This window comes from Mirounga angustirostris, unplaced genomic scaffold, assembly GCF_029215605.1.
Source record: "Mirounga angustirostris isolate CCGP_5_RB_7025 unplaced genomic scaffold, mMirAng1.0.hap1 SCAF_8, whole genome shotgun sequence".
Taxonomy (NCBI): domain Eukaryota; kingdom Metazoa; phylum Chordata; class Mammalia; order Carnivora; family Phocidae; genus Mirounga; species Mirounga angustirostris.
In genome coordinates this window covers 66,685,390-66,709,796 of record NW_026991716.1, presented here as the reverse complement: position 1 = coordinate 66,709,796, position 24,407 = coordinate 66,685,390, and the positions used below count along the sequence as shown (strand labels likewise).

The 24,407-nt window shown below is 36.9% G+C and overlaps 1 protein-coding gene across 2 annotated transcripts in view; it reads right to left on the bottom strand.

The window, feature by feature from the left end:
* MEI4 (meiotic double-stranded break formation protein 4) overlaps positions 1-24,407 on the bottom strand; it is a 238,150-nt gene that overhangs the window by 105,183 nt on the left and 108,560 nt on the right. The gene's annotated exons all lie outside the window — the stretch shown is intronic.

The window sequence follows — 24,407 nt, the reverse complement described above, 5'->3', positions numbered from 1 at the left end:
CGATGTCAAAGAGGTTACTACCTGTATTTGCCTCTAGGATTTTGAGGGTTTCCTGTCTCACTTTCAGCTCTTTAATCCACTTTGAATTCATTTTTGTGTATAGTGTAAAAAAGTGGTCCAGTTTCATTCCTTTGCATATGCTGTCAAGTTTTCTCAACACCATCTGTTGAAGAGACTTTTTCCCATTGGATATTCTTTCCTACTTTGTTGAAGATTAATTGATCATACAGTTGTGGGTTCGTTTCTGGGTTTTCTATTCTGTTCCATTGATCTATAAATCTATTTTTGCACCAGTACCATCTGGTTTTGATTACTACAGCTTTGTAATATAACTTGAAGTCCGGAATTATGATGCCTCCAGCTTTGCTTTGCTTTTTCAAAGCTGCTTTGTCTATTGGGGATCTTTCATGGTTCCATACAAATTTTGGGATTGTTTGTTCTAGCTCTGTGAAAAATACTGATGGTATTTTGATAGGGACTGCATTAAATGTGTAGACTGCTTTGGGGAGATAGACATTTTAACAATATTTGTTCTTCTAATCCATGAGCATGGAATCTTCTTCCATCTCTTTGTGTCATCTTCAATTTCTTTTATCAGTATTTTATAGTTTTCGGAGTACAGGTCTTTTACCTCTTTGGTTAGGTTTAATCCTTGGTATCTTATTGTTTTTGGTGCACTTGTAAATAGGACTGATTCCTTAATTTCTCTTTCTGCTGCTTCATTATTGGTAAATAGAAATGCAACAGATTTCTGTAGGCTGATTTTGTATCCTGTAACTTTACTGCATTTGTTTATCAGTTCTAGCAGGGTTTTTTTTTGGTGGAGTAGTTAAGGTTTTCTATACAGAGTATCATGTCACCTGCAAATAGTGAAAGTTTGACTTCTTCCTTGCTGGTTTGGATGCCTGTTTCTTTATGTTGTCTGATTGCTATGGCTAGGACTTCCAGTACTATGTTAACAGTGGTGAGAGTGGATCCCTATCTTGTTCCTAACCATAGAGGAAAGGCTCTGAGTTTTTCCCCACTGAGGATGATAATACCTGTGGGGTTTTGTATATGGCCTTTATGATGTTGAGGTACGTTCTCTCTAAACCTACTTTGTTGAGGGTTTTTATCATGAATGGATGTTGTACTTTGTCAAATGATTTTTCTGCATCTATTGACATGATCATATGTTTTTATCCTTTCTTTTATTAATGTGGTTTAACACATTTGTGAACATTTTTTAATGATTATTTATTTAAGAGTGAGAGAGAGTACACGAGCAGGGGGGAGGGGCAGAGGGAGAAGGAGAAGCAGACCCCCCCTCACTGAGCAGGGAGCCCACAGTGGAATTTCATCCCAGGACCCTGGCATGCTTAACAGACTGAGCCATCCAGGTGCCCAATTTGTGAATCCTAAACCACCCTTGCAACTCGGGAATAAATACCACTTGACCATGGTGAAAGATTTTTTTTTAATGTATTGTTTGGTTTGGTTTGCTAGTATCTTATTGAAAATGTTTGCATCTATGTTCATCAGGGATATTGGCCTGTAGTTCTTTTTTAGTGGAGTCTTTATCTGGTTTTGGTATCACGGTAATGCTGGCCTCATAGAGTGAATCTGGAAGTTTTCTTTCCTCTTCTGTTTTTTGGAGTAGTTTCAGAATAGGCATCAAGTCTTCTGTAAATGTTTGGTAGAATTTGCCTCTGAAGCTATCTGGCCCTGTGCTTTGTTTGTTAGGAGTTGTTTTTTTTGGTGGGGGGGAGTTTTTTGATTACTGATTCAGTTTCTTTGCTAGTTATTGGTCTGTTCAAGTTTTCTATTTTTTCCTGTTTCAGTTTTGGTAGTTTATATGTTTGTACGAATTTAACCATTTCGTCAAGGTTGTCAAATTTGTTGGCATATAGTTTTTCATAATATTATCTTATAATTTTTTTTAAATCATTTCTTTTTTTTTTAAGATTTTATTTATTTGAGAGAGAGAGAGAACACATGAGAGAGGGGAGGGTCAGAGGGAGAAGCAGACTCCCTGCTGAGTGTGGGACTCAATCCCAGGACTCCAGGACTATGACCTGAGCCGAAGGCAGTTGCTCAACCAACTGAGCCACCCAGGCGCCCTATCTTATAATTTTTTGTATTTCTATGGTGCTCATTGTTATTTCTCCTCTCTCATTTGTAATTTTATTTATTTTGGTCCTTTTTCTTTTTGAAAGTCTGGCTAGAGGTTTATCAATTTTATTAATTTTTACAAAGAACCAGCTCCTGGTTTCATTGATCTATTCTAATGTTTTATTTAGTTTCTATATCATTTATTTCTCTTCTAATCTTGATTATTTCCTTCCCTTTGCTGTCTTTAGGCTTCATTTGTTGTTCTTTTTCTAGCTCCTTTAGTTGTAGGGTTGGGTTATTTGAGATTTTTCTTGCTTCTTGAAGTAGGCCTGTATTGCTAAGTAATTCCCTCTTAGGATTGCTTTTGCTGTATCCCAAGCATTTTGGACTACTGTGTTTTCATTTTCTTTTCTCTCCATGTAATTTTTTATTTTTTCTTTGATTTCTCAGTGACCTATTCATTGTATAATAGCATGTTGTTTAACTTCCATGTATTTGTGCTCTTTCAGGTTTTTTTCTTGTGGTTGATTTCTAGTTTCATGGCATGTGATCAGAAAAGGTACATGGTATGACTTCAATCTTTTTGAATTTGTTGAAACTTGTTTTGTTGCCTAAAATGTGATCTATTCTGGAGGATGTTCATGTCTGCTCGAAAAGAACGTGTATTCTGTTGTTTTAGGATGGAATGTTCTGAATATATCTGTTAAATCCATTTGGCCCAGTGTGTCATTCAAAACCAGTGTTTTCTTGTTGATTTGTTGTTTGGATGACCTATCCACTGGGGTGTTAAAGTCCTCTACTATTATTGTATTTTATTACTATTGATTACTTCCTTTTTTTTTTTCTTTTTAGCTGATTATGTATTTGAGTACTCCCATGTTGGGTGCATAAATATTTACAATTGTTATAACTTCTTGTTGGTTTGTTCTATTTATGATTATATAATGTCCTTCCTTGTCTCTTCTTACAGTCTTTGTTTTAAAGTCTATTTTGTCTGATATAAGTATTACTATCCTAGCTTTCTTTTCACATCCGTTCGCATGATAAATGTTTCTACATGCCTTCACTTTCAGTCTGCACATGTCTTTGGGTCTGAAATAAGTCTCTTGTGGGCAGCATAGGAATGGGTCTTTTTTCTTTTTATCCATTTCATCACCCTGTGTCTTTTGATTGGAGCATTTAGTCCATTTATATTCAAAGTAATTATTGATAGGTATGTACTTATTGCCATTTTGTTACTTTTGTTATGGTTGTTTTTATAGTTCTTCTCTGTTCCTTTCTTACCTTGCTCTCTTCTCTCATAGTTAGTTGGCTTTCTTTAGTGATTTACAATCTTGGATTCCTTTGTCTTTTTTATCTATTACTGCTTTTTTATTTGTGGTTACCATTAGGTTTGTATATAACATCTCTGCATATAGCAGTCTATATTAAGTTGATGGTTGCTTTCTTGGGTATTCAGAATGATATGACAGTTATCTGGTTGTGTTTAAGGGACAAGACAAGCCTAGGATCCTCCTACTAGGCCACTATCTTAGCTCCTTAAAAAATAAGTTGATGGTTGCTTAAGTTTAAACCTATTCTTTACTCTTCTCCTCCCCATGTTTTAGGTATATGGTATCATACTTTACATCCTTTTATTTTGTGAATCCCTTGGCTGATTTTTATAGATATACTTATTTTTACTGCTTTTGTGCTTCCTACCTTTCTTACTCTTATTTATGGTTTTTCCTTTCCACTCAAAGCATGCCCTTTAACATTTCTTATAGGGCTGGTTCATGAATTCCTTTAACTTTTGTTTGGGAAACTCTATCTCTCCTATTCTGAATGATAACTTTGCTGGGTAAAGTATTCTTGGCTACAGATTTTGGAACATTGTGTTTCCATCTTCATTTGTCTCAATTTTTTTTTTAAATTTCCTCTAATTTCTTTGACCTACTGGTTGTTTAATAATTTGTTTAGTCTCCTTATATCTGTGTTTTTTCCAGTTTTCTTCCTATAATTGGTTTCTAGTTTCATACCATTGTGGCCACAAATGATGCTTAATATTATCTCCTTAAATTTTTTTTTTAAAGATTTTATTTATTTATTTGACACAGAAAGACAGCTAGAAAGGGAACACAAGCAGGGGGAGTGAGAGAGGGAGAAACAGGCTCCCTGCTGAGTAGGGAGCCCGATGATGCGGGGCTCGATCCCAGGACCCTGGGATCATGACCTGAGCCGAAGGCAGATGCTTAACGACTGAGCCACCCAGGTGCCCCTTATCTCCTTAAATTTACTGATACTTGTTTTGTGGCCTGATTTGTGGTCTGTCATATAGAATATTCCATGTGCCTTTGAGAAGAATTCTGGATAGTATGCTGTTTTTGCATAGAATGTACTGTATAAGGGCACCCAGGTGCCTCAGTCATTTGAGTGTCTGCCTTTGGCTCTGGTCATGATCCCAGGGTCCTGGGATGGAGCACCACACTGGGCTCCCTGCTCAGTGGGGTGTCTGCTTCTCCCTTTCCCTCTGCCCCTACCCACACTTGCACTCATGCTTGCTTTCTCTCTCTCAAGAAAAATAAATAAAATCTTTAAAAAAAAAAAGTACTGTATACATCTATTAAGTCCAACTGGTCTTATGGGTCATTTAAGGCCAATGTTTTCTTGTTGATTTTCTTCCCTAATGATCTATCCATTGATATAAGTCCTCTGCTATTATTGTGTTGCTATCAATTTCTCCCTTTATGTCTGTTAATATTTGCTTTATATATTTAGAACTCCTGTGTTTGGTACATGAATATTTACCAGCATTATATTCTCTTGTTGCATTGACTTTATCATTACATGATGCCCTTATCTTCTGTTACGTCTGTTTTAAAGTCTATTTTGTGTGATACAAGTACTGCTGCCCCAGCTTTCTTCCCGTTTCCATTCGCATGGAAAATATTTGTTCACAAACTTCACTTTCAGTCTGTATGTATCTTTAGATCTGAAGTGAGTCTCTTGTAGGCAGCATATAGATAACTCGTATTTTTATCTGTTCAGTCACCCTATGTCTTTTTATTGGAGAATTTAGCCCATTATATTCCAAGTAATTATTAATAGGTATGTAATTATCCCCATTTGTTCATTATATTCTGGTTGTTTTTATAGTTCTCTGTTCTTTCTTTTGCTCTCTTCCATTGTGATTTCATGCCTTTCCTTAGTGGTATATTTGGATTCCTTTCGTTTTACTTTTTTGTGTATCTACTATAGGTTTATGGTCTGTGATTACCATGAGTTTCATATATAAAAACCTTTATGTGTGTGTGTACATGTGTGTATCAGTTTAAGTTCATGGTTTCCTTATTTTTGAACACATTAAAAAAACCACTACATTTTTATTCCCCCTCTTCATGTTTTATATTTTTGATATAATATTCAACATCTTTTTACACTGTATATCCCTTAACTAATTATTGTAGTTAAAGTTGATTTTATTACTTTTGTCTTTTAATCTTCATACTAGTTTTATAAGTGCTTGATCCTCCTATATTTATCAGTGAGATTTTTTTTCATTTATGTATTTTTTATTTCTAGTTAAGGCCTTTTCTGCTCAAAGTCTATTTAATATTTCTTATAATGCCAGGTTAGTGGTGACAAATTCCTTTATCTTTTGCTTATCTGGAAAACTCCTTATCTTTTCTTCAATTCTGAATGATAACCTTACTGGGTAGAGTATTGTAAGTTTTCTCCTTTCAGCCCTCTAAATATATATACAATGCCACTCCCTTCACGCCCACACAGTTTCTGCTAATAAATCAGCTGATAGCCTTACAGGGGTTCCCTTGTACATAACTAGTTTTTCTCTCTTGTTCCTTGTAAGATTTTCTCTTTAACTTTTGACATTTAATTATAAAGTGTCTCAGTATTAATCTCTTTGGGTTCATCTTCTTTGAAACTCCCTGTACTTCCCAGACCTGCATGTGTTGCCTTCCCCAGGTAAGGGAAATTTTTACCACTACTTATTTCTTCAAATAAGTTTTCTGCACTTTTCTCTTTTTCTCCTTCTCCCTCTCTCCCCGGCAGGAATGCCTGGGTTGCCACAGCCATGGCTGGGACTACAGAGATGGGAGGTGCTTGGTTGTACCTATCATAGCAATGGTAGTGCTGGGCAAGGATCTCCCCTCTCCTGTCTTCCTAGGGCTGTGGCAGTGGGCATGGCTTTCTCCCAGCTCAGCTGGAAAGAGCTCTGCGGCTGCCACTAGGAACCAAAGTGGTGGGTACGGCTCTCCCTGACCCACCCACCCAAACAATAGGCTGGCTGAGGTGCTGTGTTGGCTGGTGCAGCTATGGCAGCTGTGAGACTTTTAATGGACTGTGCCTACCAGCATTAATAGGTAAAAAGTTAGAATACTAAGATGGTCCTTGCCAGTGTCAGAACTAGCACAGTGGAATGTAATCATAAAAATGGCACCTGACTAGGTCTCCATTCCCAGAGGGTGTCTCAGCAGTTTCTTGCCCCTCTGGCAGATACCTCAGGACTAGTAAGTGGATCTCTTCACTTATATTTTAGGTGGTTTTCCAAGTGGTGTCATATCACTGTGCCTCAGGGCGAAGGAGACTATGCATAAGCCCTTTAAGAGCAGTATTTCAATTCCTACATAGTTCGGTAGTTTTCCTGAATGTAATCACTGTTAGTTTTCAAAGGCTGGCTTTTGGAGGGCTTGTCTCTCCTTTGCAGGATCTAAAAGTTGGACTGCCTGCCTTGGAGCTTCAACCTCTTGCTCCTCAGGAAGAAGTTCCATGTTTTTGAGACCCTCCCAATCTCGGATCGCTATGCCTGGGGAGGGAACATTTCATTTTTTGGCAAGACCTTGTCTTTATCTCTCATTGTGGATGCTCTGTTCATCCAGATTTCAAGGCTTTAATGAAGAAATTATTCCATATTTAGTTGTATATCTGTTGTTTCTGTGGGAGGAGGTGAGCTCAAGATCTTCCTATGCTGCTGTCTTAAACCCCTTCTGTTGCTTGTGCTTTTGGTGTAATATCCAAAAACTCACTGCCAAAACCAATGTCAAAGAGCCTCTTCTGGGAGTTTTATAATATCAGATCTTATGTTTAATTGTTTCATCCACTTCAAGTTAATTTTTGTGAGTGGTGTAAGATAGGAGTCTAATTTTTCTGTACGTGGTTATCAGGTTTTCCCAGCATTATTTGTTAAAGAGACTATCTTTTCTCCATTGAGTGTTCTTGGTTCCCTTGTCAAATGCATAATGTGGGGGGTTATTTCTGAGTTCGTATTCTGTTCCACTGATATTTTTATGCCAGAAATAGTGTTTTAATTGCTGTAACTTTTTAGTATTTGAAGTTTGAAATCAGGAAGTGTGATGACTCCAGTTTTGTTCCTCTCTATCGGGATTGCTTTGGCTATTTGGAGTCTTTTGTGGATCCATACAAATTTTAAGGTTATTTTTTCTATTTCTGTGAAAAAATGCCATTCCAATTTTATAGGGATTGCATTGAATCTGTAGGTGGCTTTTAACAATTTTTCAAATCCACCCATATAGGCAGAACAAGCTTTAGAAAGGACAAAGCTGGAGGTATTACAATTCAGATTTCAAGCAATACTGCAAAGATAATCAAAAAAGTATAGTACTAGCACAAAAACAGACACATTGTTCAAGAGAACAGGATGAAAAGCACAGAAATAAAGTCATGCTTATCCAGTCAATCTACAACAAAACAGGCAAGAATACACAATGGGGGAAACGACAGTCTCTTCAATAAATGGCATTGAGAAAACGGGACAGCTACATGCAACAGAGTAAGACTGGACCACTTTCTTAATCATACACAGAAATACACTCAAAATATATTAAAGACCTACATGTGAGAAGCAAAACCATAAAAGTCCTCAAAGAAAACTTAGGCAGTAATCTCTTGGACATTGGCCTTTGCAACATGTTTCTAAATATGTCTCCTCAGTCAAGGGAAACAGAAACAAAGATAAACTATTGGGACTACACCAAGGTAAAAAGCATTTGCCCAGCAAAGGAAACAGTCAACAATACAAAAACACAACCTCCTGAATGGGAAAAGATATTTGCAAATGATGTATCTGATAAGGGGTTAATATCCAAAATATTAAAGAACTTATATAATCCAACACCAACCCCCCCCCAAATAATCTGATTAAAAATGGGCAGAGGACCTGAATAGACATTTTTCCAAAGAAGACATACAGGTTGTCAACAGATACATGAAAAGATGCTCAACATTACTAATCACTGGGGAAATGTAACTCAAAATCACAGCGAGACATCACCTTACACCTGTCAGAATAGCTAATATCGAAAAGAAAAAATAACAAGTGTTGGTAAGGATGTGGAGAAAAGGGAATCCTTGTGCACTGTTGGTGGGAATGCAAATGGTGCAGCCACAATGGAAAACAGTATGGAGGTTCCTCAAAATATTGCAAATGTAAATATGATATGATCCAGTAATTCCACTACTGGGTATTTATCCAGAGAAAATGAGAACACTAATTTGAAAAGATGTATGTAACCCTATGTTTCTTGCAGAATTATTTCTTTTTTTAAAAGATTTTATTTATTTATTTGTCAGATAGAGAGTGCACAAGTAGGGGGAGCGACAGGCAGAGGGAGAGGGAGAAGCTGGCTTCCTGCTGAGACTTGATCCCAGGACCCTGGGATCATGACCTGAGCCAAAGGCAGATGCTCAACCCACTGAGCCACCCAGGTGTCCCATGTAGAATTATTTATAATTGCCAAGATTTGGAAGCAAACTAAGTGTCCATGGGTAGATGAATAAAGAAGACAATGAAATATTACTCAGGTATAAAAAAGAATGAGATCTTTCCATTTGACATAACATGGATGGACCTAGAGGATGTTATCCTAAGTGAAATGAGTCACACAGAGAAAAACATCACATGATTCCACTTATATGTGGAATCTAAAAAAACAAAATAAACAAACAGAAATAGACCCATAAATACAGAGAACAAACTGGTGGTTGTGGGGGGAGTGGGGAAGGGCAGAATGAGTAGAATAAAAAAAAAAATCTTCCCATCACTGAACATGGGATATTTTCCCATTTATCTTCAATTTTTGTCATCAAGGTTTTGTACTTTTCAGTGTGTAGACCTTTTACTTCCTTGGTTAAATTTATTCCTAATTTATTGTTTTTGGTGCTATTGTGAAAGGGACTGTTTTATTTATTTCTTTTTAGAAACACATCTGATTTCTGTATATTGATAATATATCCTATAACTTTTGAGAATTCATTGATTAGTACTAACTGTTTTGGTGTAGTCTTTAGGATTTTCTAAATATAAGATCATTTCATATCCAAAAAGAGAATATTTACTTCTTCCTTTCCCATTTGGATGCCTTTTATTTCTGTTTTTTACCTACTTGCTCTGCCTAGGACTTCTAGTACTTTTGAATAGCAAAGATTAGAGTTAGCACCCTTATCCTACTCCTGATTTTTAGAAAAGCTTTCAAACTTTTACTGTTAAGTGTGATGTCAGCTGTGGGCCTGTCATATACGGATTTTATTATATTTGAGGTATGTTCCTTCTATACCCAATTTGTTGAAAGTTTTTTAAGATGAAATGATGTATTTGTCAAATGATTTTTCTGCATCTGTTGAGATTATCACATTTACTGATTTGTGTATGTTTAACCATTCTAGCATCCTAGGGTAACGGTGGCCTTGTACAATGAGTTTGAAAATGTTCCTTCTTCTTTGAAACATATTGGTATTAATTCTTTTTTGTTATTTAAATTTTACTTAGTTAACACTTAGTTAACTAAGTAAAATTTAGTTAACTTAGTGCAATATTGGTTTCTGGAGTAGAATTCAGTGATTCATCACTTACATACAACACCCAGTGCTCCTCACAACAAGTGCCCTCCTTAATACCCATCACCCATCTAGCCCATCCCCCACCCACCTCATTCCAGCAACCCTGTTTGTTCTCTATCATTGAGTCTCTTATGATTTGTTTCCTAATTCTTCTGTAAATATTTGGTAAAATTCACCAGGAAAACCCTGGCAAAATCATCCCTGATGAAAACATCCCCAATTTTTCAGAATATCCACACATAAAATTCAGAGAAACATGGGGTAATACTGAACTTGAAAATAAGCCACCATCTGTTAAACAGTATAATAAATAACAAGCTTGGATCTCCAAATACTTCAGGTATTAATTAGGCTTATCAAATAGCTATGAATGAAATGACAAGGGGATTTGAAAAAAATAAAAGCAACTGGAACTAAGAAATAAAAAAATTAAAATTAAAGGTTCAGTGAATGAGAGAATATCAGATTAGTGACAGGTAATGGGAAAAGTAGTAAGGTGGAAATGGATATAAAGAAATCATCCATAATGTAGGAAAGAGAAAGGAGGTTAAGAGACATAGAAAATAGAATGAGAAGGTATAATATGTGTTTACATAGAGTTTTGTTTTTTAAAGAGACACATCTGGAGAAGAAACAATATAGGAAAACATAAAGGAAAAAAGTGTTCTGGGCTTAAGGAACAATAAGAACTCACAGATAAGGGAAGCATAATGTATACTAACAGAAAAGAAAAATTAGACTGGCAACATAATTCCTCAATAGCAGTAATAAGAGCCATAGTCTTTGGTATATTATCTTCAAAATATTTAGAGAAAATATGTATTAATCTATAATTGTATACCTAGCAGAACTATTCTTCAAGAACAAAGAGAAAAGACATTTTTGGAATGAATAAAACATGAGTTAATTCAATACTTGTTAAGCCATACTGAAGGGGCCTCTAAAGGTTAGAGCAAAAGGAAAATGGTCCCAGTAATCTTTTATTCTTTGGCATTGGTCTGTTTTGAGGTTTTTTAGACATACTTTTATATTTCATTTTAATCTGCATCAAAAGAAATCTTATCCTGATACTGGCATTTCTTGGATATATTAGTAAAACTAGAGTGCACAGTGAAAAAGAAAAAACATAGGGAAAAGTAAATAAGGTTTATTGTTTCTCAAAGTGCATAATAAAAAAGCTAACTCAAAAGTAATCGAGGGGCATCTGAATGGCGAAGTCAGTTAAACATCCAATTCTTGGTTTCAGCTCAGGTTGTGATCTCAGGGTTGTGAGATCAAGCCCTGCATGGAGTCTGCTTAAGACTCTCTCTCCTTCTGCCCCTCCCTCTCGTGCTCTATCTCTCCCTCTAAAATAAATAAATCTTTAAAAAATGTAACCAATGCATGGAAGAAATAAATGAAGGAAAGAAAATAAGAAAAGCAGGTACACATAAAAGTTAGATGTGAAAATCAGAGGTTCTTAAAGAAGAAAATACAACAAATGAAGCAGAATTAATCTTCCTAGAACCAACAAAAGATCATATATAGGAAACAGAAGGACTTCTTCCATTTTTTTTAATTTTATTTTTTTAAAGATTTTATTTATTTATTTGAGAGAGAGAGAATGAGAGACAGAAAGCAGGAGAGGGAGGAGGGTAAGAGGGAGAAGCAGACTCCCCGCCGAGCAGGGAGCCCGATGCGGGACTCGATCCCAGGACTCCAGGATCATGACCTGAGCCGAAGGCAGTCGCTTAACCAACTGAGCCACCCAGGCGCCCCCTTCTTCCAGTTTTAAACAAAACTGATACACTAAACCAATGTGAAAATATATCTAGGAAATACTAAATCCCCTGTTTAGGCTCTTATTATTTCCTAAATCATTAACTGTTAGACCTCTTTCACAGAAGAAAGCTACCAGCCAAATTTCAGTTCTACATGATTACTTACAAGTATTTCCACATCACAGGTTACTGTACTCACTGGGGGAAGAAAAGGGCAAAGTGAAGAAAACTTTGGATGGAAAGAATTTGGGGTGTTCACTGGTTAATCATAATATTCACATCAAATTGAATTAAAAGTGGATTAAAGGATTAAGTCTTTTTTTTTTTTTTTTAAATACTAGGAATAGTACCAGAAAATAATACTAGTATTCATTAGAGTTCTGGGCAGATCATAATTTTTCAAGTTTTGAGAAGTAAAATGAATGACAAAAAATATGAAAAGTTTAAGCTATAGTACCAAAACATTAAGTAAATTGAAAGTAAAAAACAAAAACAAACAAAAAACATGGTGTGGAAAAAACCTACTAATCTGACAAAACAAACAAACAATGGTGCTAATCAAAAAACACTTAAACTAGTTAAAACATTATTAAGCACCAAATAGATTAATAGCAAAAAAAATTAATGGGTAATTCACAGATAAGTAAATAGAAAGAGTAAATAAATACATGAAAAAAATGTTCTACACCTCAAAATAAGCAAATTAAAAAGTTTTAAAAAGGTATCGGCTTATACTCATTCAACTGGAACCTAATGTTTAAATAATGTGAAAGACTAAAAAATAAAATTTCTATGTAAATATACAGTATTTAAACAGCTAAGTATCCAACAGTGTGGGAATAGGTAAAATTAGGTTGCATCCACTAAAATATCACAAACACCACAATTATGTAATAACATAAAACGCATTATAACAGAGTAGAAAGCGTAAAAAAATAAAGGTATAAAAAAACCAGTGACGGTTTTACAGATAAGTAGAAAAATATGTGTATATTTACAAAGACTAGGAAGGATATTTTAAGTTTCTGGAGAAGAAGGCTTGTGAAAATTTAATTTAATTTTAGAGTTGTATTGATGTTGATATTTGTTTAAAAAGCTTAAGAAAACATGAATTTAAGAAACCAATTAGATTGATATAAATGTAACTCATATACTGTTATACTTTAATGGGACACATGATTTTTTACCCTATGAGAAGATTTGCAAAGTAAAGATCCTATTTTGAAAGATCCTCTAATGCTTTTCAGATATGATCTAAAGGAAAATTAGATAAACTTTTCCAGAGACACAAATCTTAAACATTAGTTTCAAATGAAAAGGCAGTAAAAATTAAAGTACCAAAATATAATGAAGATCCTGAAACAGAGGATATGGAGCAATATAAATCGTCCAGACTTAAGAGGGCAGATGGCAGCAATCATATTTAAGAAAAAAAAAAAAAGTCCCAATTTGATAACACTTTGAAAAAGCCCTGTTCTGTTGGCATCAGTGACTTTGTTGACAGATTCTAACAAGTAGGTTCTTACACACTGGCTCAGGCTAAGATATCTGCAGTCCATGAGCAATGCAGTTCAAGTCAGTATCAATACAGCATGGACAGTGAACAGAACAGACACTGCATGCGTGAGAGCGCAGCACCCCAGAATGCTTCCCTTAACAACACGGTAAGCCATGGCGCATATGGGCTGTCTCTCAACATGTTCACTGATACCTGCACCCTAAGAGCTAGTCTGTCTGCATCATTCTGGCCTATAAAAAAGAGGGGGAGAGAGAGAGAGAAATAATTTTTGAAGAAGAATCAAACATTTTTAAGAGTAAAAAGAGCTAAGATCAGAGAAATAAGATTTTAGAGTCTATAAAGGCTAATTATTGCTTTCTCTGTGGTGTGTGGCAAACTTCCTTCAGATTTATGGGGGATGAAAAGAGCACAGGCAAAGTCTGGAGACAACCTGACTTGCCATCAGTGACAACCAGAACTTTGGTCAACAGAGGTATAAACAGAAAGACAACCCCGAGGAGGATTCAGTATCAGGCAGCTCGGGTCACCCTGGATATAAGAAGTAAAATCCAGGGTTCCTAAACTCAAGGATGGTCCTTGCCATTCAGGGGATTTTACCATTTCTATGCTCACAGAGAAGCTGCATCTTTTTCAAAAGGACAAAGGGTACAGCAGAGGACAGGTTCTGCCAAATTTCTGCTTTCTGGGAACTTCTCTGAACCTAACCTGTAAAAGTGGGAGAAATGTTGTCTCTATTGCCTTTTTTTTTCTTTTCAGTAACTCTCTTATACCAAGGATAATATATGTACAATTAAAGACAGAATTAAGCTATAGATAAAATGCTGGTAAGCAAGAATATTTAAGAAAGTGGGGGAAAAAAAAGAAAACACATATACACACAGACATCAGTAATGAATACAGGATGAATTACAGCTTCACTCACTCTGAGTATATCTTACAGATATAACATTGAGCAAAACAAGACACTAAAGAATATATTTGTTATTTTATTTATGAAATGTTCAAAAACAGACAAAGCTAAACTACGATCTTTAGAAATACATAGGTGATACAACTATTTCAAAAAAGGAAGTTATTAGCATAAAAGTCAGAAAAGTGTTTAGAGAGAGGGTTACACAGGTGTTCATTTCTAACCATTTGTTAAAATATGAATATGTGTGTGTAACAAAGCACTTTTCTCTGTATATTTTGTAATAAAGTGGTCTAAAAGTTAATGCAGTCATCCTACTCTTGCAAACACATAAGAAAATGATAGAAATTGAGATTAAGAATGTATGGGTCATTATAAAAAGAGTAATCAGTAAGAAATTTGGTAGAAGATTCAGGCCTTCACCGCATTTCAACAGTGGGTTTTCTGGCGACATGATACTGAATGCTGTTCTAATGATGAGAATAAAAACGGGGATCCTGTCTAGGAGTAGAATCCTAAGAAACCATATGGAAAAAAACATGTATATATTTGAAGTACAGGGGCATGTCCTTTTGGATTCTCGAACACATTTTACTCGTGGTGTGAATCTAGAATTTTGGCAGGTAGAGTGTTATTTCACCTGGATACTCCATTGCACCCTCCCCATCCCACAGAGAAAGGCAGCAACTGGGAACTTGTTTACAGCTGGACTGTAGTCTCGCTGTTTCCCAGAGCCCACCTATCTTTTCATCAGCACTCCCTGCATATGGTCCCTTGTACTTTTACAGATGAGAAAACACAAGAAAAAAAAAAATGATGGTGATTATAGAAAGAGGAAGTAGTGGTGGCTTCTCGAGAGTATCAATAACTTCTTTTATGCATTGAAGATGCAGCAAAGTCAGAGTCTGGGGTCAGGGGCTCCTGCAGTGTGCGCAGGTACCCAGCAGAGAACGGCCTGAGAGGCTGTGTCAGGAGAGTGGCATGGAAATGCCGCAACGTGATTTCCTCCGACTCCTGAGGCTTGATTTGATTTTGTTTCTCCTCCTCTGGGTCTTCGCTTTTCTTTGGTCTGTGGGCTGATTTCTATGGAGCTGAGGCAGATTTATTGTCCACCAGAGGCCAAAACTAATTTCCGAACGTGCCCTCACTATGTACAGCACTGGCTCGGAGCCCTTTAGGGCGTCTCCTTAATACCTTTTATGTCACTTCTGTTGAACACTTGAAGTATGGAGCCAATATTTTATGACCAAGACATTTTTATTAACAAAAAAAGGTTACTGATTCTTTTCTTATTGACGTTTTTAGACTAGACAGTTCTCCTTTTCTTATTTATAAAAGTTTGCTTTGTCTTGCCCTTGATATCCACTTATTCTAGAGTAACAACTGATCACTTACTCCTTTTCATTCTTAAAATCTCTGTAATGATCTTGCTGTCTTCATCTAGGTAGTGTCAGTTTTATTTTCTCCTCCTGACCCATATGTAGCAATGTGTGTTGTTATTCTCCTGTGGATAGGCACTTAACTATAAATACAATGTAACTTCCTAAACAATGAAAGCAGCTGAATTAAGCTGAAACACCACCTTGCCTACATGTTTTATTAGAATTAAGCATTTAAACTATTACTGGAAATTTCTGAGCTTAACATTTTTCATTTCAAAACTGTCCCATACTTAATCCAATCCAGTTTGATTCTGTTATTTAAAATACTAAGTCAAAGCTTCAGATTGAATAAGAGCCAAAGATGAAGTATTAATGTACGTATTCCAACTTGACTTCAAGTAAACTTTTGAACAGTTTACTCCTTAAATGACGCTTTGAGTTGTAAGCATATTGTAATTGTGAATACCACTGTTTGGAATATTCTGTCATTTAATGTTCAATTCCAACTTGTCTTGATGAAATTCTTGCCATCACCTGAATGCCACATCACATTTATCTTTTAGAGACTACATTTGCTTACCCCTTCAGACTATAATTCATACCTACTTCTTTTTCATACAAAATCAAGGATACACCATAGCTAGAGACTACAGAGAGTAAAAAAATATTAACTTTGTTCTTCAGGCACCATTATATGAATATAAAAGAATATAATGGCTATTATGTCTTTAAAATATTTTAGTCCCTTAGGACTTAAAACTCTTTTGAAACAGATGGATGAAAAATTCTGTGGCAGAAACTGCTCATCTTATTAGCAAACCCCTTTTCTTTTCCTCTGAACAGAGTTAGACCACATTTGCCAGTTTCCTTTGGAGTGGGGATGGTATGCACACCACTTCCAGTTCTGGCCCATTAAACATGCCACACCATCTCTCTCTGGCTGCATGCAGAGAATCTGGCACAGAACTCCAAGAGCTGAGGGGATGTCAAGCTACAACAACAAAGAAGGCCAGGTTCCTAAAGAATCATCTGTAAAGTTGCTCAAAAACACCTGCCTAGAACGTAAACGCAAAGAAAAATCTTGGATTGCACTAAACCACTGAGATTTGGGGACTATCACACCAATCAAACTATCCTAATATGAATCTTATCACATTTTCTCCACTCTGTTAGGAAGAACTGTAACCAGACTCCTATGGGGTTTTTAAAATTGCTTTAAGTTACTGAAAGATTGCATTCAAATTATGATTACATGACTATGAATTGATGGACTTCCACAATAACTCAGTGTTTTGCAGCCTTCCACTTGAAATACAGACCATAACACAAGTAAAGACCAGGAATCCTGCAGGTGCTCAAATATCTAATTGCTGACAAGAATCTGCACCAAATTAGAAGGTTGAGGTGTCCTAAACGACCTTATCTTTTAAAACCGATGAGTGTTTTCACTGGTACTAACTTTTGCCATAACACCAGTAACTGAACAAAGGTAACCAAAACAAGACACTAATCCATCAAATGCTTTAGATATACATCTGCCAGAACAATGTATAATATTTGTACTCAACTACATTACACAAAATTAAATGATCAGCAAGACTAACTATACCAGGTTTTTTGGTATCAAATCTGTTTTTTAAAAAAGAATATAAAGGGACATAGTAACATACTTTACTATCCTAAATAAGAGTTAAACCAAGTAAGGGGTTAAGGCAGACAATAAAAAAGTTTCTGCCAGTGACCGCTGTTGAATTCTCTTCATTCTTTCTTATGCATCCATAGTTGAAATGGTTCTAAGGGTGAGCCTCTCCCAATTCCCAAGGAATTAATCCATGGTAAACATTATACTATAATCCAGTCCACCAACTTGCCTTAACAGCCATTGCACAGAATTGTGGTGGTTTAAAAAGTTGGCCCCAAATTCTCTGAAATTCCTCCCACTGAGAGGCCAACTGCTGTGTCCCTTACTCTTGAAACTGGGTAGGCTGTGTCTAGCCAATCAGTTGAGGTAGTAATGCTATGTGAATCCTAAGGATAGATTATAAAACGCCATGTAGCCTCTGCTTTGCTCACTGGAATACTCATTTTTATCTAAATTCAATTAGCCAAGGTATAGTACATCATTAGTTTTTGATATAATGTTCAGTGATTCATTAGTTGAATATAACACCCAGTGCTCTTGAAACCTTTGGCTACTGTGTAAGCAGTCCAACTGCCATTAGGCCACAATGCTATGGGAAGCCAAAACTAGACCACATGTAGAATCCATCTAGAAGGACTCAAGACAACATGAGAGACCCCAAGATTACGTGAAGAGCTAGTAACCATCTGTTTCAGCTCCACATCATGTCTGACTGCAATTTCATGGCAGACCCCAAGCTAAGACCTTCCCAAATTATTTACCCACAGAAATGGTGTGAGATAATAATAACTATTTTAAGCCACAAAGTTATGGGGTGATCTCTTAAGTAGCAATTGTAACAGAAATAAGAACATCTAGTCATTAAAGAGAAAATCTCTACTGAATGCCAGTTATCAGTCACTAAGAAATCTCTTTAAATTTGATACTATCTTTTTAGCACATGGTAACTTTAAGTATCTCAATCTAATATATTTTATATAAAATGAACTAATTTTAAACATAATCACTTAATGATAACTAAACAGGGCTTAATTTCACCATGAAAAAATAGCTAAAAACAACAGAAGCCTAGGGTTCTAGTTCAAGATGGTGACATACGAAGATCCTAAAAGTACCTCCTCCCACGGACACACCGAATCTACAGCCATCTATCGAACAACTTCCCCTAAAAACAACTAAAAATAGGCAAAGTGACCCCTTCACCTCAGGTAAATAAGAGGAAAACCACATTGAAGCAGTAGGAATGGTGGAGACACAGTCTTAGCATAAACCCCACACCTGGTGCTGCAAACCACAATAAGAAGAGAACTCAAAACCTGGAGCTTCTCCCTGAAGAACAAAGGGTTCCTACCCTACATCAGATACCCCAACTTTTAAGACTGTCACCTGAGAAACAAGTCCCCAAAACATCCAGCTTTGAAGACCAGTGGGGCTCCTGCTCACAAGACCCACAAGGCTATGGGGAACTAAGAAATGTTTCCCAAAGGGCCTGTACAGAGACTCATCTGCCCCAGGGATCAGTGCAGAAGCAAGCCTTTGAAAAGTGGCTAATTTTAAAGCATTATTCTAAGGAACAGAGGCTTGCTGTGATATTCTGTGTGGATGGAGGCTAGGGGGTGCCATCTTCCTGCTCCCCCTCTGCTTTGCTAAGGCCAGTGAATGCCTTTCTCCCCCCTTTCCTTTTTTTACCCCCTTTTTTAGTGTCCTTTTTGCAAACCCCCTCTGCCACACACCAGAGCACCAGCATCTCCCAGGGGGAGCTTCTACAACATGTGGTGCCTGGGTATTTACATTTGGTGAACTGGTCTTTATGGCTGCCTCCCAGAGGATGCCCCTTTACTGCCTGGCTCTGGAGACTGAGGAGCTTATGTTTCTGGGTACTCGGGACTCTAATAACTGGAAATTCAGTTCTTGACAGACAACTCCTCACTGGGCACTACACAGATAACAGACTGAAACACACCCCTAACCTTTCATAAAGAGGCCTGGTTGCTTGTTCAGGACCTTTGGCCTGAGAGCAGACTTCTGGTTGGTTCACTTGTAGGGGCCTACTGACATGCTCTCAGAGAACGGAGGCCAATGGACGCAATCTTTATGCTGTCTCTCTGCCTCACTGTGGCTTGCTAGTATCTAACAGAACGATCTTAGGCCCATTTCTAGTGCCCTGATTTTAGTAGCTGCCGCCTGCGGAAACCTCTACACCGTCTGGCTCTGGTGGACACTGGGGCTTAGGCTCATAGGTCCCACAAGACGGTAACCAACAGAGAGAGAGTTCGTAAGTGATTACCACACCCTGAGCACAGCAAAAGGCACAGACCCAGGAGATCCATCTTTTTGTGAAAGAGGCCTATTAGGTTATCTTCACAGTTGCAGCGTGAGGGGTGGGCTTCTAATTAAACACATGTCTAAGGGCTCACTGGAAACCTTTCCTGAGAACTTATCCTCACACTCTCTCTGCTATGCGCCAGACTGACAGCACCTCTTAGAGGGGAGTTCTTACACATGTCTGGACCCCAGTTTTTATGCCTGCCTTGTTCTGGTGGCTCTGGCTGGAGGGGGGCACGGTGCTGGCATTCCTGGGTCTCAGAGGACAACCAGAAAGACCGTTCTTAGCAGGCTACCAACCCCAGGGTGCTGACAACAGACTGAAACACCATCAGGCTTTCTGTAAAAGAGACCTACTTGCTAGTCCTGAAGCTTTGGCGTTAGGGGAAAGCTGCAGGTTTGGCCAACATCAAGAGGTTATGGAGGTGTTCTCAGAAATGTAGGCCAAGGAATGCCATCTTTGGATTCTCCCTGTGCTTTGCTACAGCTCACTACTACCTTTCAGAAAGAAGCATGTATGCTCATCTTGAGCCCAAGTTTTTGTGACTGCCATCCAAGGGACATGTCCAGAAAGTCTGGCTCTGGGGGCCAGTGGGGCTTATGCTTGAGTTCCCACAGGACTACATATATTTGCATTCTTTAAAAGCTGCTACCTGAGGGTCTGGCTTTCACTCAGACTGAATCTAGGTGCTAATTGAGATCCTTCCCTTTGGGACACTTGGTCTTGGCACACCCGCAACTACTGGGAACTATTAAAAATAAAATAGGCTTCTTGGATAATCACAACGTTTGAGAGACAACCAAAAGCTAGGGCAGGGTTGAACAATAAGGTTTGTCTCCTACATAAGGCCAACCCTTTATAAACCAATCAATGTGATACATCACATCAACAGAATAAAGGATAAAAATCTTGTGATCATCTCAACAGATGAGGAAAAAGTATTTGAGGAAATTCAGCATCCATTTATGATAAAAAATTCTACAAGTAGATATAAGAGTACATACCTTAACATAATAAAGGCCATATATGACAAACTCACTGTATTGTCGTATTCACTGGTGAAAAGCTGAAAGCTTTTTCACTTAGATCAGGAATAAGACCCCTCCTATTCAACACAGTATTGACAGTCCTAGCAAGAAATTAGATAAGAAAAAGAAAAGGCATCCAAACTGGAAAGGAAAGAGGTAAAAATGTCACTGCTTGCAGATGACATGATACTATATGTAGAAAACCTTGAAATCTCCACCAAAACTTGTTAGATTAATAAATGAAATTGGTAAGGTTGCAAGATACAAAGTTAATATATAGAAATCTTTTGTGTTTCTATATACTGACAATGAACTTTTAGAAGGAGAAAGTAAGAAAACAATTTCATTTACGTTTGAATCAAAAAGAATAAAATATCTAGGAATAAATATAACCAAGGAGGTGAAAGACTTGTACACTGAATGCTGTAAGACATTGATTAAAGAAAGTGAAGAAGAAGAAACTAAATGGGAATATGCTCCGTGTTCATGGGCTAGAAGAATTAACATTGATAAAACGTCCATACTACCCACAGCAGTCTACAAATTCAGTGCAATCCCTATCAAATTTCTAATGGCATTTTTCACAGAAATAGAACAAACAATCCTAATATTTGAATGGAACCACAAAAGACCCCAAATGACTAACGCAATCTTGAGAAAGAAAAACAAAGCTGGAGGCATCATACTCTCTGATTTTGAACTGATATAAAACTATAGTAATCAAAAGAATATGGTACTGACATAAAAAACAAATAAATCAATGGAGCAGGAAAAAGAGCTCAGAAATAAATCCATGTATATATAGTCAACTAATTTATGACAAAAGAGCCAGGAATATACAATGGGGAAAGGATAGTCTCTTCTGTAAATGGTGTTTGGAAAACTGGGCAGCTCCTTGGAAAAGAGTAAAACTGGACCATCATCTTATACCATATATGAAAATTAACTCAAAATGGATTAAAAACTTGAATGTAAGACCAAAACTATTAAAGATAGCTGGTAAACTCCTTGACATCAGTCTTGGTGAGGATTTTTTTGGATTTGACACCAAACACAAAGGCAACAAAAGCAGATATCAACATGTGGGACTACAGCAAACTATAAAAGCTTCTGCACAGCAAAGGGAACCATCAACAAACTAAAAGGCAACCTATAGGTGAAGATATTTGCAAGTCCTATATTGCATAAAGAGTTAATATCCAAAATTTATAAAGACTCCTACATCTTCATAGAAATAAAACAATCCGATTAATAGGCAGAGGATCTGAATAGACATTTTTCCAAAAAAGACAGACAGAAGGCCAACAGGTACTTGAAAAAATGTTCAACATCACTAATGATCATGGAAATACAAATCAAAACCACAATCAAATATTGCCTCTTGTTAAAATGGTTATGATAAAAAAAAAAAGACAAGAAATAACAAGTGTTAACAAGGATATGGAGAAAAGGGAACCCTTTTGTGCTGTCCATGTAAATGTAAATTGGTTCAGTCACTAGGGAAAACAGTACGGGGATTTTTCAAAAAATTAAAAATAGAACTGCCATTGATCCAGCAATTCTACTTCTGGGTATTTATCTGAAGAAAATGGAAACACTAACTCAAAAAGATATATGCACCACCATCCATGTTCATTGCAGCATTATTTACAGTAGCAAAGATATTGGAAAAACCCAAGGGTCCATTAATGGATGAACAGATAAAGAAAATGTGTTATATAAACATACAATGGACTAATATTCAGCCATAAAAAAGGAAACCTTGCCATTTGCAACAACACGGATGTACCTTGAGGACATTACGCTAAGGGAAATAGACAGGAAGACAAATATTGTATGATCTCATATGTGGAATGTTAAAAAACAAAAACAAGCTCACAGACATAGAGAAAAGATTGGTAGTTTCTAGAAATGGGGGTGGGGAGTGGACAGAGGGGTACAGGGAGTCTATAGGTACAAATTTCCAGCTAAATAAGTCATGGGTATGTAATGTACAACATGGCAGCTGTAGTTAATAACACAACACGTACTGCATATTGCATATTGGAAAGAGTAAATCTTAAAAGTCCCCATCACAAGAAAAAAACATTTTGGAACTATGTTTGGTGACAGATATTAACTAGATTTATTATGGTGATCACCTCACAATATATGCAAATACAGAATTATGTTGTATGTCAATTATACCTCAATTGAAACAAATCCTCTTCCAAATGCTCAATGACTTATTTCCCCTTGACTCCACATGCAGGGGTTATGTAAGGATCAAGATGATGATGTTTTATATATATTAAATTATTAAATTAAATATATGACAGTTACTCAAATACACTACTATAATATTAAAAGAAATGTTCAAAACTTATTTTAAAAATGAAGCTAAAATTTCAAAAGTTTTAAAAAAGGACTAGTCTTCTAATCTATACAGATTAACTTGATTTAACAGATCAACAACTGAAGATCATCAGTGTTTATGAACTATAGCTGAAGATACTCTCCTTTTTTAAGTGATGGACCTAGAATATTGGCTCTAATTTGCCTAAATTTTGTTAACTTCTGGTTCATCACGGTGATTAGCAATATAACCCTCAGAATGAAGAGAGCTTGTGCATCCCACTATGCAGCTCATCTTGTGGGAGCAAAGGGTAGTGGGGGCATAAAGTGAGAGAAGTTAAATGAGAGGGAAGTCTGTCAAAGAGTAAAAAAAGTAACACCATTGGAAGCAATTAGGCCGAAGCAACAGTCTTTGGGGCTTAAGAGGAGGAAAAAGTGAACTCCTACTATTTTGTACAGTAGTTATAGGACACAGTCCTCACAATATACATATAAATATCTTATATATGTTATCTATTGATCTATCTAACAGCAGGATTACACTTTGAGAGAGCAGAAATAAACCCAGCTGCCAATCAGACATAACAGTGTTTCCAACGGAGCATAAACAATTTTCTAACAGGATGTAGCAACGTCACAGCATAGTTGTAAATGACTTACAATTCCTCCTTTTGCATAATGTCTGCTCTCTGACCCATGAATCTTGGGCTGTGCTTTGTTCCTCCCTAAACAAAGAGTTGTTCCTCCCCAAAGATTCCTGAGGTGTTCATTTGTTGAACTGCCCTGGGCTTTTTGACAGTTGTCAAATGTGAAGCTGGTTCCCACTTCCTAATCTCTCCATAAAGCCAAACCCAAACCCTATATAAAAATTCCTCCCAACTCCCCTTTATTTGCAATGTACCCAAAGGTTCCTCTGGGGTAAGCTGTAGCAAGCTGAATACCCCTAACTTTGATTGGAGGTGTAATGTGGTGGTCTTTGGCTAATGGGTTTCTATAATTTAAAAATTGAAAATCTCATGGAAAATTCCCATATTGAAAAATCTTAAAGACAGGAGATTCTCTAGTCTCACTTTTGCGTCCATTCAACAAATATCATTATTAAAATTTATCATTCTGATGCACATTAAAATAAAATACACAAGTAAGTCCAAAGGTGTTTTAACAAACAGACATAAAGAGAAACAGGCCTCTGCCGGAACTATGAGCAGAAAAGTTGAATGCCAACTGTGGTTAGAAAGAGACAGCAAAAAGAGAAAAGCGTTTGTAGAACTCAAAATCAACCACTCTCTTTTAGGGTCTCTTTTGCAGTGCTCTGAGGATACTGACCAGAGATCTGCTCAGTCTTGGCATCCTGATGTTTACACCTTGCTTCCCAACCCACCCACCACCTCCAGGGAGTCAAATTTTGTGTCACCACTAGATGCCCTACCAAGAACAGGTTTCTGCCTTTTCTGACTATAGGAGGAATCAAGGATAGCAGCTTGATAACAATTCCCTACAGAAAAATCTATTCAGACAGTTTAGTATATTCATTTATTTTCTCCTTCACAAGTCCTACCTG